Genomic DNA, 17,803 nt, shown 5'->3' on the forward strand with positions numbered 1-17,803 from the left:
ACGATTTGATTTGTAGTAAACTTGAAGTTTATTTAATATAATTAAATGAAAATTATGCATGTAAGATTATGAATATTTGAAGCAGAACACAAGCAAAACATTTGATATGAGTTAAGACAATAAACAAATATTAAAATTAAACTATTTTTTAAATCAAAATGAATTTTTTTAAATCAAAATGAATGTGGGTTTGTATTACTGTACACATAGATTCGAAAAAGTTGTCAAAAACAAATATATAACAAATAAATGTTATAAAAGGCAAGATTAGTTACTTTTCTACCAAACTGGATATATTTTTCGTATTTTTATTGTGACGTCAGAGCAAAGCGAACAGTCAATCTCTCTACTTACTCTCTCTATATATCTCGCTATCTCTCTCTTTCTTAAAAATCTAATGAACCAGATAACCCCCTCTCTCTGTGAATGATGTGGCGTGGCAGACACTTGGCTGAGGGAAATGGGACAGAGGTTGGGTGTGAATATCGCCGTAGCGAGCGGAAATACGTCGTCATGGCAACCAGACAGTGAACATTCGTGGCGGGAAACGTGAAGCACGAGGGATTTGAAAATAAGAAATAAACAGTTGGCGAAAAGAAGCGAGACAGCCCGGTATATCAAACAGTCGCTCCGAGAATCGGACCTCATCGAAGATTGAGATTTGGATCAGTTAAACTGCGGATTATTAGTCAAATACAATCGTATTGTCGATTAACCTCAACATTTAATCTGGCTGAGATTTGAATTAATTAAATTGCGGATTATCATTCCAAATACAATCGTATTGTCGATTGAATTCTTCTTTGGAACTAAGATTCGAGGAAGAGATAAACTTTCGCCATCTCAACTTTTTTTTTCTTGGATATTGTGTTTGCGAACTTTTAATCCGTGTTTACTCTAACGGATAAAAACAGATAAGTTTGGCCTATCTCATGCCAATATCTTTTCCTTTCCACAAACTTTTATACATATTGTACTGTATTTTGCATGTCGCATACATCTGACAAACATCCCCAGAAATACGTCTGTCTCACTCATTCTTTTTATCGGAACTTTTTTTTCTTCCTTTGTATATAAAAATCTTTCTTGAATTCTAAACTTTTATTGAGTGTTCGTTTCGTCATTTTTGCTCTGTTGTTCCGTTCTCCTTATTGATATGTTTCGCGGGTTAATCCGACATCTGACTATTAACCGAAGATAATTATGAGATGTTGGATATAAAATAAAATAAATTCTTATGTCGCGATCTGACCAATCAATTCGGTCATCCATTAACCGGGTCGTGACATTATTCAATGTAACATATTTATTCAGCTCGAAAACCATACAGTGTTTACCGATGTATTGGAAAATTCAAGATGGCGTCTGACTCCCTCTTTAACAGGGTAAGTTCGGGAAAAGGTGTTATAAATAAAAAACTGGATAAAATACTGTTAAAAACTCGCTCAATATATGTTACCGTGACATAGCTTGACATATATTCGGCGGATTTTTAATAGTATTTTGTATAGTTTTTTTATTTATAACACCTTTTCCCATACTTACCGTGTTAAAGAGGGAGTGAGGCGCTATCTTGAATTTTCCAATACATCGGTAAACACTGTATGGTTTTCGAGCTGAATAAACATGTTACATTGAATAAAAACACGAAAAATATATCCAGTTTGGTAGAAAAGTAAATTATCTTGCCTTTGATAACATTTATTTGTTATATATTTGTTTTTGACAACTTTTTCGAATCTATGTGCACAGTAATACAAACCCGTTTTTCGAGCTGAATAAATATGTTACATTAAATAAAAACACGAAAAATATATCCAGTTTGGTAGAAAAGTAAATTATCTTGCCTTTGATAACATTTATTTATATATATATATATAAGTATTTTCAAAATTTTATCTTTCTAGCTTTAAAAAAAAGTTTTAAAATTTTATCAGCCGGCATAATTTATTTTTAAATATTGAAAATTTTCAGGAAAATTAATTTTTGCTAGATTTTCAAAACATGTGTGTCAACAGCTTAAAAAAATCGTCTCTTCAAAAGAACATGTTTTAAAGAAGACGGTAGTGAACGTGTGTGTGTGTGCGTGTGTGCGCGTGTGCTGGGTAGGACAGCGTTTGTTTTCGTGTTGTGTGTGCGTGTGTGCGGCTAGCGCCAGAATGGCGGACGTGGTGTCGGAGGTTGGATTGTGATGTCTGGTGTAAGTTTCGTATTTTTGTAATTTGTAAATTGCAAGTTAGGAAAATATTAAACCCTTCCAAGATGGACAATAAATAAGATCATAATATTTTATGGTAAAGTTAAGAGCGTAGGAACAATAGTTTTTTAGGAGATGTGATTATTGGATTAACCAATCAGAAATCGTCTGTGGCACACACATCTCTGTTTATATGTATATATATATATATATATATATATTATTTTTTTATATATTTCGGACTATTATTCTCATCTTTCTTAGTTGTTGTTTCACGACGTTTCGGCCAACTATTCCTCTGGCCTTCATCAGGTGGTAACCGCGACGGATAGGAATTTCGAATCTCCTAACTGCATTCCCAGCACTCACTGCCATCTGTAGTTGTTATCGTCTCACCACTTCGGGGCCCGTGGCGCAGTTGATAGAAACGTTGAATCTCTACGGTTCCAGGTAAGCATTGTCTGAAGATAGCGGTTTCAATCCTACCCAAAGCCGGCCAGAGGCTTACTTGGTCAAAACATGGTGAGACGACAACAACTGCGTTTACGTAGATTACTGTTAAAAAAATAATAATAATACGTCCAAATTAAAAATATGGGCGACTTTCTAAGAAAAGACCGGATATCCGAGGTGGAGACGTTAACCTTAATATCGTTTAAAACCCCAACAACAAAAACTACGTAAATAGATAAACGATAAAAACTAAACAGTAAATTGTCTATCGCATCATAGCGTAATGGATTAAGACTCTGGGCTGATATACATAAGGTCCGGGGTCGAATCCTAACAACAGTCAAGCTACGGTGAAGAGGGGTAGGGCCCCGAAACACGCGTGTACGTAGATTACTGTTTTTAAAAAAATAATAAAGAAATAAATAAAAAATACGTCCAAATAAAAATGGGTGACTTTCTAAGAAAACACCGGATCTCCAAGGCGGAGACGTTAACCTTAATATCGTTTAAAAATAATAATAAAAAATATATATATACATATGTGTGCGTGTGAAGACTCCTCTCCAAAATAAACGTTTTCTCAGACTAAAGCAGGGAGAATTACTTTTCTCGACAAGTTACTTAAGACATTGACCAAGTCACGTTTAATGAATACCTTTAATGGGTGTGGTTGCAGAATGATTGGTAGATGAACCGATCGTAAAGCATGTGGCCTTCGCAGAATCGAACCACAATGTGCTTTCTTCGTAAAATATAATTAACCGAAATTTCTCTGCCTGATATAATCAAAATTTTTTCTCTTGGGATTATCAAGAATGGAGGCACGTGAGAGACGCCTACCTGATCCCAGCTGTTAATTTTCCTTTTTATGCTAAACTAAAGCGGTTAGATAGATTAGTAATTTCCCAAGTGTATTTAGAAAAATGGATGACACAGCATGCTGAATCAGCAGTCCCATTACATTATTTGCATTGGACGTCTTATTTTAGTTTATATTGAACACATGAATATGTCTTCTAGCGATGAGCTCGGAAAGCCGAAATCTGTACGATTATAACCCAAAAAGAAAACAATGTTAGTACATCCGTGATTTTATATATATATATATATATATATATATATATATATATATATATAATTTAAAGGAGATTAGAATAATAGTCTAAAGAGCTAAGTGTATTTTAATGTAATAGTGAAATTACTAGTTTAATTAAAATACAGGAAATGCTCGTTGTAACGAAACAATTTATTGCACGAGCGTCGCCCTTTTAAAATTCATCATTCAATAAAATAAAAAGCTATAGCAAACATCTAAATGACTACTTTAAATACAGTTCCTGATTTCAAAACAAGAAAAACTAAAAGGTAACTATATATCTATATATTTTTAAATCAAATTTATTATGTAAATTCAAAAAAAAAAATATATTTTTTCTACTCATTTCTATCTCTAACCTATACCAATTTTCTTATTAATTTTCTTATAAATTTTAAATCCAAACCTTTTACTTCAATTTTTCAGATTCATCTGCCTTACTTTTAATGCTAGGTTTATTTTTGGTGTCTTTTCAATTCAATAGAAATCCTCCTAAATTTGCTGATGAGGAGGTCGTGCTTACCCAAAAAAAACTATGTATAATTGTTCTACGTGACTTCATGTATACCACAAATAAAAAGCACGGATTTTCGAAACGATCGTACAGATAATTGACTTTGTTGTTGTTCCTTCTTATGAAACTGATTTTTAATTTAATTAAATTTTGATTTTTAAATTTTAAAAATTTTAAAAATTTTTAAATTATAAATCACATTACTTAATATATATATATATATATATATATATATATATATATATATATATATATATATATATGGTGACCCTCCCAAAAAAACAGAGGACATTCAATTTATTTTTCTGAGCATTTTACAGTCAACGGAGAAAAAAGGCCAAAGACCCTAGTGTTTTGATGTGATGTTTTGAATATAATAAACTAGTTATGACCAAAGTTTCATTTCATTCGGACAAGACACTAAGAAACGGGGCTTAATTATAGTTGGGCCCGTTTTTGGGGGGTCACCCTATATATATATATATATATATACGTTGTATTTTCTATTACCGTATTTTTCTGTTTAGTTACATTATTTTTTCAGCTACGCGACCGTTTTTTGGCCGGCATGTAGCCTCCTCAGACTTTTAGAGAAATGTTCGTTTATGGTAGAATGAAAGAGTGAATTATGTATGTATATGCGTGCGTAGGTATCGGTGCATATGTGCGAGTAGGTGTGTATCTTTGCAGATGCATGTATGGGTGCATGTATGTGTGCATATGTGTATGCGTGTATGCATGTATATATGTGTGTGCATGCATGCGTGTGGGGATGTGTATCTGTAAGTGTGTGTGTATATACATATGCGTGTGTGCGCGTCGTGCTCACGTGCGGACCCACCTCAAACCATTAAAAACATCAAACTAATGAAAATATTGCGTATATGCACCTAGGAATGAGTTTATGTTTACATCTATGTATACTCATATCTACGTTTAACGAAAGTATTACGTCTATATATCCACGAAGGAATTTAGATTTACATCTATGTAGACGAATATGTCTATATCAATAACTGTCTGTATATCTGGGTATGTGTGTATGTGTATATATGCATGTATGAGTCCATGTGTGTGTTTGTGTGTACATGAGGGTAACGATATATGTACGTACCTATGTATATGTATGCGTATGTGAGAGTATATGTGCCCGCTACCTACTGTCCACATATGTATGTATGAGCGTGCAGCTGTGCGTATGTCGATGTATGTGTCCACGAATATAAGTATATGTATGTGCGCGTATGCTTGCATATGTGCGTGCGGATGCATGTATGTCTGAATCAATATATACATGTAGGCTCATGTACACGCTTGCATCGATGTATGGGTGTCGGTGTGTGTGTGTGTGTGTGTCTGTATTTGTGCGCATCCATGCTTACGCGCACGTACTCAACTTAACACTTTAAGGTCAATGAGGTTAACGGGAGCAATGCGGGTGTATATGTATGCATGTATGCATATGCGCATGTGTCTGCATGCCGAGGTAGCGATGTATGTATACATGTGCGCGTTTCTTTAAGTGTATGTGTGTATGTATGTGCTCATGTGTTTGCCCACGCTTACGGCCCAAGCTAACTTTCTCAAAGCACTTAATAATAAAAATCAAATAAATAAACCGAATCATAGCCCCCCCCCGCCTCCCAACCTAAGCGAACACCCAGCAGGTCGACATACTTATCAAGAAATCATCTCACCAACGAGACGCCCTAAACCTTAGACTCGAAATTTAAAGTAACCCCACTCATCTTACCCCTACATGTTTCCCTCCCCCTCCATGTATCCCTATGTCCTTAGCCACACCAGAGATGAACTTCCAGACCCCTCACAACCACCTAATGTTCTTGAACTCCAAAATAAAAACACTACCGACCCACCACGCACCCCCTCCCACCTTTCCCTCTTTCCCTTTTTCTTTTTCCACTTTTCTCACACCCCTCCCCTGACATCATTCACTCTTTCATTCCACCATAAACGAACATTTCTCTAAAAGTCTGAGGAGGCTACATGACGGCCAAAAAACGGTCGCGTAGCTGAAACAATAATGTAACTAAAGAGAAAAATACGGTAATAAAAAATAAAACGCATATTTGGTCTACAACACTATTGAGCACTTTTTCAGGTTTTTATTAATTACCATTTCTACTGTATATATATATATATATATATATATATATATACAAATATATATATATATAAAATATATATTCTTTGGGCTGTGGAAATAATTATATATGTATATGTTCTATGTATATATATATGCATATATGTATATATAGGTATATGTATATATATGCATATATGTATATATATATATATATATATGTATATATATATATGTGAAATAAAAATAAAACATGCTTATACAAGATAAAGTGTAATGATTTCACTTGACCTTGTGTAAGTATGTTTTTATTTTTATTTTTCGAGTTTTTAAAACATTTTAACGATTTTTAATCCATTTTTTAAATTTCTAGGATCCTATTGTTTTTAGTTTCAAATTGTTTTATGCATGAGTGCCCAGCGTTGCCCGGGTGTTTGGAGGTGTGTGTTTAGCAAAAAAAAAAAAAAGAAATAAAAAGGAAGTGGTAGTAGGCAGGCAGTACCGCGAAAGATGAAAAGAATGTGAAAAAAAAACGTGACGTATTTACTGTTGACCTCATCGCCAAACCGGAAGTGGCATAGTTTTAAATTAAGGCTAATCAATCAAAAAGAGGGGATGACTTTCGAAAATATCGGCGAAAAAAGCGACCTCTCCCTGTAGAAAAGTGCCCATTTGAGTATGAAGGAATTAATGTTTTTATCTAATTTTTCGATATTTGTCGTACAAAGAGCTGCGCTTGAAAGCGATGCAGATCCCGTGAAAATCCGTGGCCTCTGTCGAAAGTTTTTGGAGACATACAAACATACATACTTACATTTAAGTAGGCAGATAAGATTTATATAATAGATGTATTTCCGTAGCACTGTTTGTTGTTTTTATCTTCTTTCCTTCCTTTTTCAACTTTCTCATCTATCTTTCATACGTTTTTATTCATTGCTTCTTTTATTATTTGGTCTTTTCTAACGATATCCATTACTTAATAGTGGTCCACATTTTTCTTTTTTACTATTATATATTGCACTTTCTTTTAATATTATCCTATTCCCTGATTCTCATTTCATATATAAATATTATTAAGCCAGTTTTTATCTATATTTGCATGTTATTTAATTCTGACCTTTCTCCTCTTTTGATGAGAAGTATTTAGCTACGAAATGCTATAGTCTAAAGAGGTTTCCTGCTGTCTTAATTTCCCCTTTTACTTTTTCTTATTGTTCTAATAATATAATAACGTTGTATATTACTTTTACTCTCCATCTTTCATTTTATTACTTTTATTCTCCATCTTTCATTTGTATGCTCCTCTTAATTATTTTGAGTTTGTCTTATTTTGATAAATTTTATGTTGTTGAAGATATATTCTTTAATAACATAATTATATATATAAATATATATATATATATATAATAAATATAATAAGATATGATAGTTGTCTTGAAGCATTGCTGGTAAATACGTTCATAGATATTTATTAAGACAGGCAGCAATCACATACAAAATCACTAAATATAAGAGTTACTGTTAATGATTATAATAGGTGGGACGGTGGAAAATCTTTTGATATTTCGGGGAAAAACTCTTTTCTCAAAAAAGAAACGAAGAAGACGTTTAAGGCATGGAATAAATTCTCGGCAAAATTGAATAGGTATTATATGGATGTAGTGAAGAGGTGCATGTCCAAAAATATTCAAAATCGTTTGATTGTACGGACGGATGTAACACAAAACACGCCGATTTCATTGTTTAATTACACTACTTTAATTGGAAATCTATTACTTGCTTGAATGTGTCACCTAGCCATATGTTTGGAAAGGTGTTTTTTTTTTAAAATGAGAATCATTCTAGACGGGGCACGAAGCCACTTGATGTAAAGAGCTAAATAAAATACCACTTCGAGTTAAAAACTTAAATTAGAATCACCCTAAACAAGGAATGGAACCACTAGATGCAATGAGTTAAATAAAATACCATTTTATTTTAAAAACTAGTTAACGATAAATGTTATATGTATCGATTACAACCCGGAAAACAGCAATTATTACCCTTTTTCTCTCAGAAACATCGCTCAGGAAATGTGAGGACTAAAAGATAAAATAGTTAAGAGTGCGTCAAAAATTAAACGAAAGCTCACCTTATACTTTCCTTAAATGCGTCTTATATTCTACGGGCGATATTTAAATGAATAAATAAATAAATAACCCCAAAACGAAAAAAAAATGTAGTGTAGTTTAACTCATCAAAATACATTAATGTTTCGATTTGGATCCCATAATTTTAGTGAATCAGTTCACAGCTTACTGACAAGGCGCAACACTTTCGTTACACAGGAGACAAACAGTCCAATCAGATTGCAATGTCGTGGCGTTAATGCCTGCTTCCAGTTTTCTCTATAGGCCAACAATAATGGCCATCTTAAAATCGAAGCACTCACACCAGAACGTTGAAGCCATATAACAAAGGCTTTGGTTTGATGGAGTGACACTTTAAATGGATTTACACAGACGCCGTATGGCACAGCAGCTATTTAACGAAACGTTATTGGATATTTAATAGACTACGTGTACTTAAAGAAAACGGACATGAAGAGGTGCTTAATGTTTACCGACACGACTATACAATTGGCAATGCGAGTTGACAAAACCGTTCGATATATTAAGCTCCCTTACACACTATAGTGACGTAGGTTTATTTGTGTCACATTTTCTTCTCCATAAACATGAATAAGGTTTCCACTTTAGCCGCAATGCATTCGAGAAAGATAAGGTAAGCATGACAAAAAGCCGTGCTAGCCTTCGATATATTATAAAGACATCATTTACGAGTTCGGTATCAGAAGGTGAATTTGTTAAAATGTCAGTGGATTCGAAATATACGCAAATTATTGAGTTATGTAGAGAATGACGGTAGAGTCTTACGCTTCACCAATGTTCGCACTAATATTCGTGTAAAATAACGTCTCAACCGATAAATAATAATTAAATAAAACGCTTCAAACTATAATTCATAAAACAATGAAGGAAATCAGAAAAAGTTATCAATTGGTAATAGGAATTTAAAGAAACAAGTGAAGCATGTATGGTACCCCGTGAGCATTTGCCCCCACCACCCCATTTAGCCCCAAAAGTCCCCATGGGACGTCAAATCATGGTGAAAATGAACAAACGATACAGTTTTAGGTCTTACCATATGTAAATTTGAGTTCTGTACCATGCAAAAAAAAAAAAAAAAAAATGACTAAGTTCATCATTTGCTCCCCTCCATTAAGCCCCCAAAGTCCCCCAGGCTTTAACATATTTAAATTTGAGTTCAACACCATGCAAAACTACTAAATAGACATACACAGAAAATTTTGGATAAATATGGTAAAATAGTCCCCCAAAATAGTGTTTTTATTAGCCCAAAAAAGAGCCCCTGCGCCACATCCAGGAGTTATCGCGAAGTATAGACAAACAAAATTATATAGAAATCAGTTAGTTACAAGTTTTCAGGAAGTTTTATAAAAATCCAAGTCAATTTTTTTTAATAAGAACAAAAGTGTCAATTTTAGCTTTTTTAACCCGAAAGGCACCTCTAAGGGCTGAACCGGAGTTTTATTGGAAAATCCGTTCTGCTAAATTTTTACTCATATCATGTTTACTGTTTGTGCAAAATTTCAAAAAATTTTAAGTCGTAGTTATTGAGAAAAGTTCGGACAGACGACGGAGGAACGGACGAACGGACAAGGGTGAATTGACAGGTCTAAACTCCTTTTGTTGGGGGGCCAAAATAGAAATAAATAAAACGCTTCAAAGTATAATTTATAAAACAATGGAAGGAAAATAAAAAAGCTATCAATTAGTATTTAAAATCCAAAGAAAAAAACAGAAAAAAATGATCGTTATGAAAATAGTGTAAATAATTTCTTTTTAATTTAATGGTGACAACAGAATGTTTGACTTGCTAATTGCTTTTTTTCAATTCCTCAAAACGTTTGGAATCATTTAATCTCATATATGCATTTCACTCGTGTGATGGGATAGAAATCCCTTATATATATATATATATATATATATATATATACACATATTATACATACGCATACACACACACACACACACACACACACACACACACACACACACACACATATATATATATATATATATATATATATATATATATATATATATATATAGGGTGTTCCAAAAGGCTTGGACACATTTCAAGTCCTCATATCTGCTTAATTATGAATCGTAGAAGATCAAAGTGGTGACATTTTGAAGCTAAATGCATTAAATGCTTTGTAAGACTATGTTTTTTTTCATTTCTTTCCGAATCACCATCTTTAATAGTTTTCAAAATATCCAATGTCAAAATGCGTCCCAGACGTTTGGAACACCCTGCATATTGCAAACATTTCTGCCTTTCTTAATACGACTATCTATATAAATCTATTTTATTTTATTAGTTTTATGGTTTTTATTATTATTCAGGTTTTAATTTGAAATTTTAATTTAATTTTATTTTTTATCTTTGTTTGATTTAAGCATTACATTTTACTTTTAGATTCCTGGGCATCACATGTGATGTGTACGTAGATTGAAACCTGTCCAAAGCAAGATGATATCTGATACGAGTTTAGTAATGCGGTGAGTCGGTTGGCTTTGTATATATGAATGCATCGAGATTCAAATATACAGGGTATTCCAAAAGTCTTGGGTACAATTCGAGACGTAATATCTATCATTTTAAAGTTAAATGCATTAATATTTTTGTAAAGCTATTGTTTTTTTTTAAATTTTTTTCCAGATCGGGTAATGGCGTTCACTCAACCAGAAAAGGCATTTTTTTTTCTTCAATTTGCAAAAACTGAATCATAGATACTTGTTCAACGTGCATTTCACAAAAATTCGGAAAACAGTCACTAGAAAGAAAGTCCATAATGCGATGACATGATCATTTACATATGGGATTGGTGCTTAATCTCATCTAAGCGAGCGGGATGCCCCTCAACTTCAGACGCTAAACATCATTGAACATTTTTGAACGTTCTATGAAAATTATGAGATTACAGGCTTTCTGAATATACTAGATGCGTTTTTTTATATATGTCGTGGGGTACAAATCACCCCTATTTGAGAACTAAGTGGAATCAACCAGTCCTATGAATAACACTGGTTTCAGAGATTAAATGGAGACATTCATACAATGTTTAACTGCATGCTACGAACACGTTCCTCTCATACCACTTTAGTGGTTCCTGTATTCTTTATGATAAATACATATTATATTTTATACACTTTACACTACTTGTGGTTTCTTTCATTTGCGACTCTTAGCACGGATCTACAACACTATCCTTAATAGTTCCCGAGATATTCAATGTCACATTGTGCCTAAGATATATATATATATATATATATATATATATATATATATATATATATATATATAAGTTTTACAAGATGTTACTGGTAGTAATATTCTATAAGTACTATCCCACCTAAATAAGAATTGCTCGATATAGAAGATAGATCAAATCAATCAAATTTTAGTCATTCAATGAATTTAAAAGTATATGACGTAAAATTTTTGAATTTAAAATCAAAATTTGTATTATTCTATGTAAGACAAAGAATACATTTGAAATATTATAAGGATTATATTTTAGGAGTTATAATATTATAGGAGTTATAATATTTCAAATGTATTCTTTGTCTTACATAGGAATAATAAAAATCTTTTGACTTGAAATGCAAACATTTCACGTCATAAATTTTTAAATTCATTGAATGACTAAAATTTTATATATATATATATATATATATATATATATATATATATATATATATCGGTTTTTAAATCATCGGATCTTGTTATGTAATGTTATGCCTATTGGTTTACGTAAATTCCCAATGTAAAATTCCTATTCAATATCATCGGATCTTGTTATGTAATGTTATGCCTATTGGTTTACGTAAATTCCAAATGTAAAATTCCTATTCAATATCATCGAGGGTATATTTTACAATTACTATAAACGCTGTCAAAACATATGCGGATGCAATATAAGTGTTCGATGTGTTACGCCGTCGTATATTACTTTGCGCTAATATGATTCGGAAGTTGTGTAAGGGAACGCTATATATTGAAAAGATTTAATAGGTATGATTTGTAGTGCTATATGTCCCGGTTGTCATCATCATTTGGAAACTATGCAATTATTCAATTCCCTGAAAGCTTATTTAATCATTACTACTTTAATAATTGCACTGAACAAGAACTGGCCAGCCTAATGAAAAGATCAGACACAACTTGGACAGCCTCCAATATACAGATCAGCGTTAATTAAATCGAAGTGATGAGGAACGACACTAATGTCATAAGCAAGAACATAAATGTCATAGACTAGAACTTGGAAGCTGTCTACAGCTTCATGTATATTGCAACGATTCTGCCGGATTATGGATCCAAATCTTTGCTTGTCCCGTGTGTAAACGTCTTTACTACGTTATACTCGTTCGTTTTTTTTTCTACGTGCAGGAGGAGTCACTGTGAGATGATTTGATGATACGACGATCAATATAGAATTTAGTTATTTTAACCATCTTTGCAAAAATTGTGCAGATTAACAGCAGCACACAATAAAGTAAGGTTCATATGGAATGACAGAAACCTTACAGTCAACTATAAAGTAACTGATGCGCTTCCTAATCGTCTCTTTATTTCTGTGTTCTTTAGAGTCGTGGACCTTTAGTTTGGACCTTACACGAATACATTTTTGAGGCACCAGCAGTCGTCTAGACCACGGGACAAATGATGATGATGATGATGATGATGATGATGATGATGATGATGATGATACCAGTAAACTCAGAATCATATGATATAGTCACATGTGTGTGCTGGTATTCTATTTACGTGTGTCAATATCTTACAACTCTATAATGCTACAGATACGTTTCCTATCCGCCCAAGCTTGCAGCAGAGGAGAGGCGAATGAAGACAGAACTTTGAGAGGAGATTCATCCTCGCATGAACTGTATAAGACGAAAATCTATAATATTTTATATGAAAGCGGTCGAGAAAAAAAAGGAAAAACAAATTCCCTCTATACATAACAGCGATATATGCATTTTAGTGTCCTGCACCGTTAGGTATAGGTTGCTGGATGTTTAGACACTTGAGAAAAGGAGTTAAAGTAATAAAATTCTACCGGCTGAAACACGCAATTTATCTCCAGTGGAGACAGCTTAGTAGAGCTGTCGCTTGGAGAAAAGACAGGCGAGAAAACGTTCTTCGTCCGTACCGAGAAGTTCTCTAGAGTTACTGTTTAAAAACCAAAAGGTCTGAAAGTAGTGCGTCATGAATCGGTTAAAATAACTAAATTCTATATTGGTCGTCGTATCACCAAATCATCTCACACTGACTCCTCCGCACGTAGAAAAAACCCCGAATAAGTATAAGGTAGTAAACACGTTTACACACGGGACCCACACGTTGTAGTAGTTTACGTCGCAAATGAGATTAAGACAAAGAATAACTGGAACCCACTTTTTCGTGCAACAACGACATTTATTCCTCATTCTCCCGCCACACGTGACTTCTCATTACGGCTGTGACGTCTCTCACGTGATCGTCCTTTTTAAAGTCTTTTTCCGTACAAGTAACGTCATTTACCATTTCGTGCGAATTTGCATACGCGTGTCCGCGCTCTGTTACACAATTTTATAATTGCTACAACCAAGCATAATTAGTTCACCTGTAAAAAAATTACATGTCATATTAGATTTTTAGCATTTATCCAGATTGCGACCCAATCTCCGATATCTTTTCGTCCGCATTTTTCGGTAGAGTTATGAAAAGTACCGTAAATAGCGGACGTGAATACTGCCAGACGATAAATTCATAATGCGGTGTTCTGATAAAAAAAGCCCCAAAACACTAAAATAAAATTTGAAAAAGAACCATAAGTTACCATAAATTTAATTATATAGATTTTTTTTTAGTTTGAATAAAAGTACATAAAACACTTGATTTTTAAAAAAATAATTACGAATAAAAAACCTTTTTAAACTACAAATTCAGCGAAACAACTGTCAAAATTTAACAATTGTATTTTTATGTATCGATAAATCATTTTTTTTTTACACGGATGCGATAGTTGCTTTCCGATAAAAATGCTTTTCGTTTACATGAAATTCACAATTTCATTGAAAGGTGTAGTTTGATGACATCTGATTGGTTAATTCAATTTCTTGTTTTCTCTCAGTGAGGGAGAAATCATTCATAAATTAGAGAGTTTATATATTTTTTCCACGTTAAAAAAAACGACCTTGGTGTCTAACTCTATCCCGTGTGCAGGCATTGTAAATAGGTTCCTATAGACTTTGTCTTTTGTAAAAGTAAGTCTAATAGGCATCTTATCTCTTTGCGATAATCATCTTTCGTTCTTGTTAGCTCCTTACACTAAGTGGCTTCATGCTTTGTCTAGTGACCTCTCATTTTGGTTGGGACAACTTCGATAAAATATTAGTCTTTCAATGGACCAGCGGCTTATCGTAAGATGACTCATCCTTTTTATGATTAAACAATAATTTGTATTCAGTTACCGTTTAATTATGGCGAACATGCCGAAAGATGAAGCATTTGACAACCGAGCAAGCATACAAAAAACGAAACAAAGAAAAATAGATAATAAAAGCATGTTTTTAAAAGATGGGATATTAATCCGACTATAATCGTCTTGTGTCTTCACTTAATACATCAGCAGGAGCAAAATATGTTTGACGCCTTCGTGTAAGACAATATCTCACATAAATAACAATATTTGTCATGCGATTATTTCATTCGATTATTTTTTTAGATACTTGTTTGAAGTTGCTTTTATAGCTTTGCTGACTGGGCATTTTCTTTTACTGTCGAAGGAGCTACAAGGACAGTTGTTAATAAATGATCCCGCCTTGCAGACATTTACGATGACATAGAAGTCGTCCAATAATAATAATAATAATAATAATAATAATAATAATAATAATAATAATAATAACAATAATAATAACAATAATAATAACAATAATAATAACAATAATAATAATAAGAATAACAACCATAATAATAATAATAATAATAATAATAATAATAATAATAATAATAATAATAATAATAATAATATTAATAAAAATAATAATTACAATAACAATAATAATAAAAAATAATAATAATAACAATAATAATAATAACAATAATAATGATTATAATAATAATAACAATAACAATAATAATAACATTAACAATAATAATAGTAATAATAATAACAATAATAATAACATCAATTATAAAAATAATAACAATAATAATAATAATAAAAACAATGATAATAATAACAATAATAACAATAAAAATAATGATAATAATAATAATAATAATAATGATAATAATAATAATAATAATAATAATAATAATAATAATAATGATAATAATAATTATAATGATAATAACAATACTACTGCTAATAATAATAACCATAATAATAACTAGCAGTACCCGTGGAAATTCCACGGTAATTGAAAACATCAACCCTCTAGGTGTGTCAGAAATTTCCGGAAAAATAGTGAATAATTCCACCCCGTCTTTCCAAGCTTATAACTCCTCGAAAAATGTAATTCAAGCCCTAATTTTTTTTTAATTAAAGGAACAAGGACCCAGGTTTTATAAAAAAACAGAAAAAAAGCAAACAACGTGTTTTTTTTAAAACAGGTTTTAAACTTCGGACTTTATAGGTAAATTTCTGAAAAACACTACTTTTTTGTTTTAAATTTGAATATATTATTTATTGACCTTTTCTCTTCAATTTGTGATATATAACAATTTGGTGAGTAAATTAATTATTTACTTTTTAATAGACATTTCAAAATGGGAGGCGTGAATTATTCGACTCCCTGTCTTTCCAAGCTTATAACTACTCGAAAAATGTAATTCAAGCCCTAATTTTTTTTTGAATTAAAGAAGCAAGGACCAAGGTTTCATTAAAAAAAAAAAAACAAAAGAAAAAACAAACAAAGTGGTTTAAAAAAAAAGGTTTTAAACTTCGGACTTTACAGGTAAATTTCTAAAAAAACACTACTTTTTTGTTTTAAATTTGAATATATTATTTATTGACCTTTTCTCTTCAATTTGTGATATAGAACACTTTGGTGAGTAAATGAATTATTTACTTTTTAATAGCCACTTGAAAATGGGGGGGGGGCGTGAATTTTAAAGAAAAACGTTTGTCTAAAATATTATATTCGGTTTATTGGAGAGAACATAAAATTTCACATTGATCCTAAAAATATCGTAAAAATTGAATCAATAGAAAAATTTTGATAGATTTTTAAAGTTTAAAAATTGAAAAATATTGAGTTCGTAAAATTCATGACTGTTTTTTTAAAAATAAAAAAAAATATTTCTATTACTTTTAAAACAACTTTAATTGTTCATTTTGGAAGTAGAATCCATAAAGAAAATAAACAATCCACTTTTAAAAGAGAAATTACGAGTTTTTTAATATTTTATTCGCAGTTTCGTGTTAGGGGTGTCAAAAATTCCTACAAAAATTCTGATACCCTTATCAACCCTCATATCAGCAAACATCTCATCACATAAGCAAACAATTAATATGACGATGTCTTTCAATAGAATAATCAGTGGAATATTTGTTTGGATCAGAAGGTGATTCTTTTTAGACAAATACTACTTGAACTACTTGAGCTTATTACACGAAATAGAACTACAGTGAAACATCTAGATGTCAATTTTATTAAAGTGACTTGTAAATCAGCAATAATTTTGTTACTAGAAACATGTTACATCTGAACTTTTTTCATTTCTTTCATAGTGGTAAGAGAACGGGGCCAATTTACACTACGATTTAATCTTCTCTTCTATATAAATAAAATTAACTCATTTTTCCCCTCCGACTTTGACCGTAAAGGATTAAAAATCATGACATTACATGCAAATGTAATGCGTACAGACTGTAGCACATTATCTGAGGTTTGCTATAGGTCTATTACCTCTACATTTCCTCGACAATGGTACATTTCTATATTTTTTCCGGTGAGAGTCTACTGCCAAAATCGCTTAGATTCAATGGAAGTTGCAACATCTTTTCCCTCTCTTAGATTCCTCCTTTCCCCTCTCCCCATTTACACCGCAGCGGATTCGTTCACAAGGAACAGTACGAGGAAACACACTGGTTTGGAATCGTACAAGGTTACTTCTGCCGTATTTTTTGTTTAATCCTTTTCCCCAGATTTATGCATTCTGTTTTTCCATAATGAAATAGAAAAAAGCAAAAAACAAAACAAAACAAAAAAAAAAAACGCGAAAAATGCGATTACTTTTATTGTTTTCTTTTTGCTTTTTTTTTTTCGTTACTGTAAGACGCAATCTGCGAGACTAACCGGATTTTACTTC

The sequence above is a fragment of the Euprymna scolopes genome, chromosome 6 (assembly GCF_053919585.1).
Source record: "Euprymna scolopes isolate OS-2025 chromosome 6, ASM5391958v1, whole genome shotgun sequence".
Taxonomy (NCBI): Eukaryota; Metazoa; Mollusca; class Cephalopoda; order Sepiida; family Sepiolidae; genus Euprymna; species Euprymna scolopes.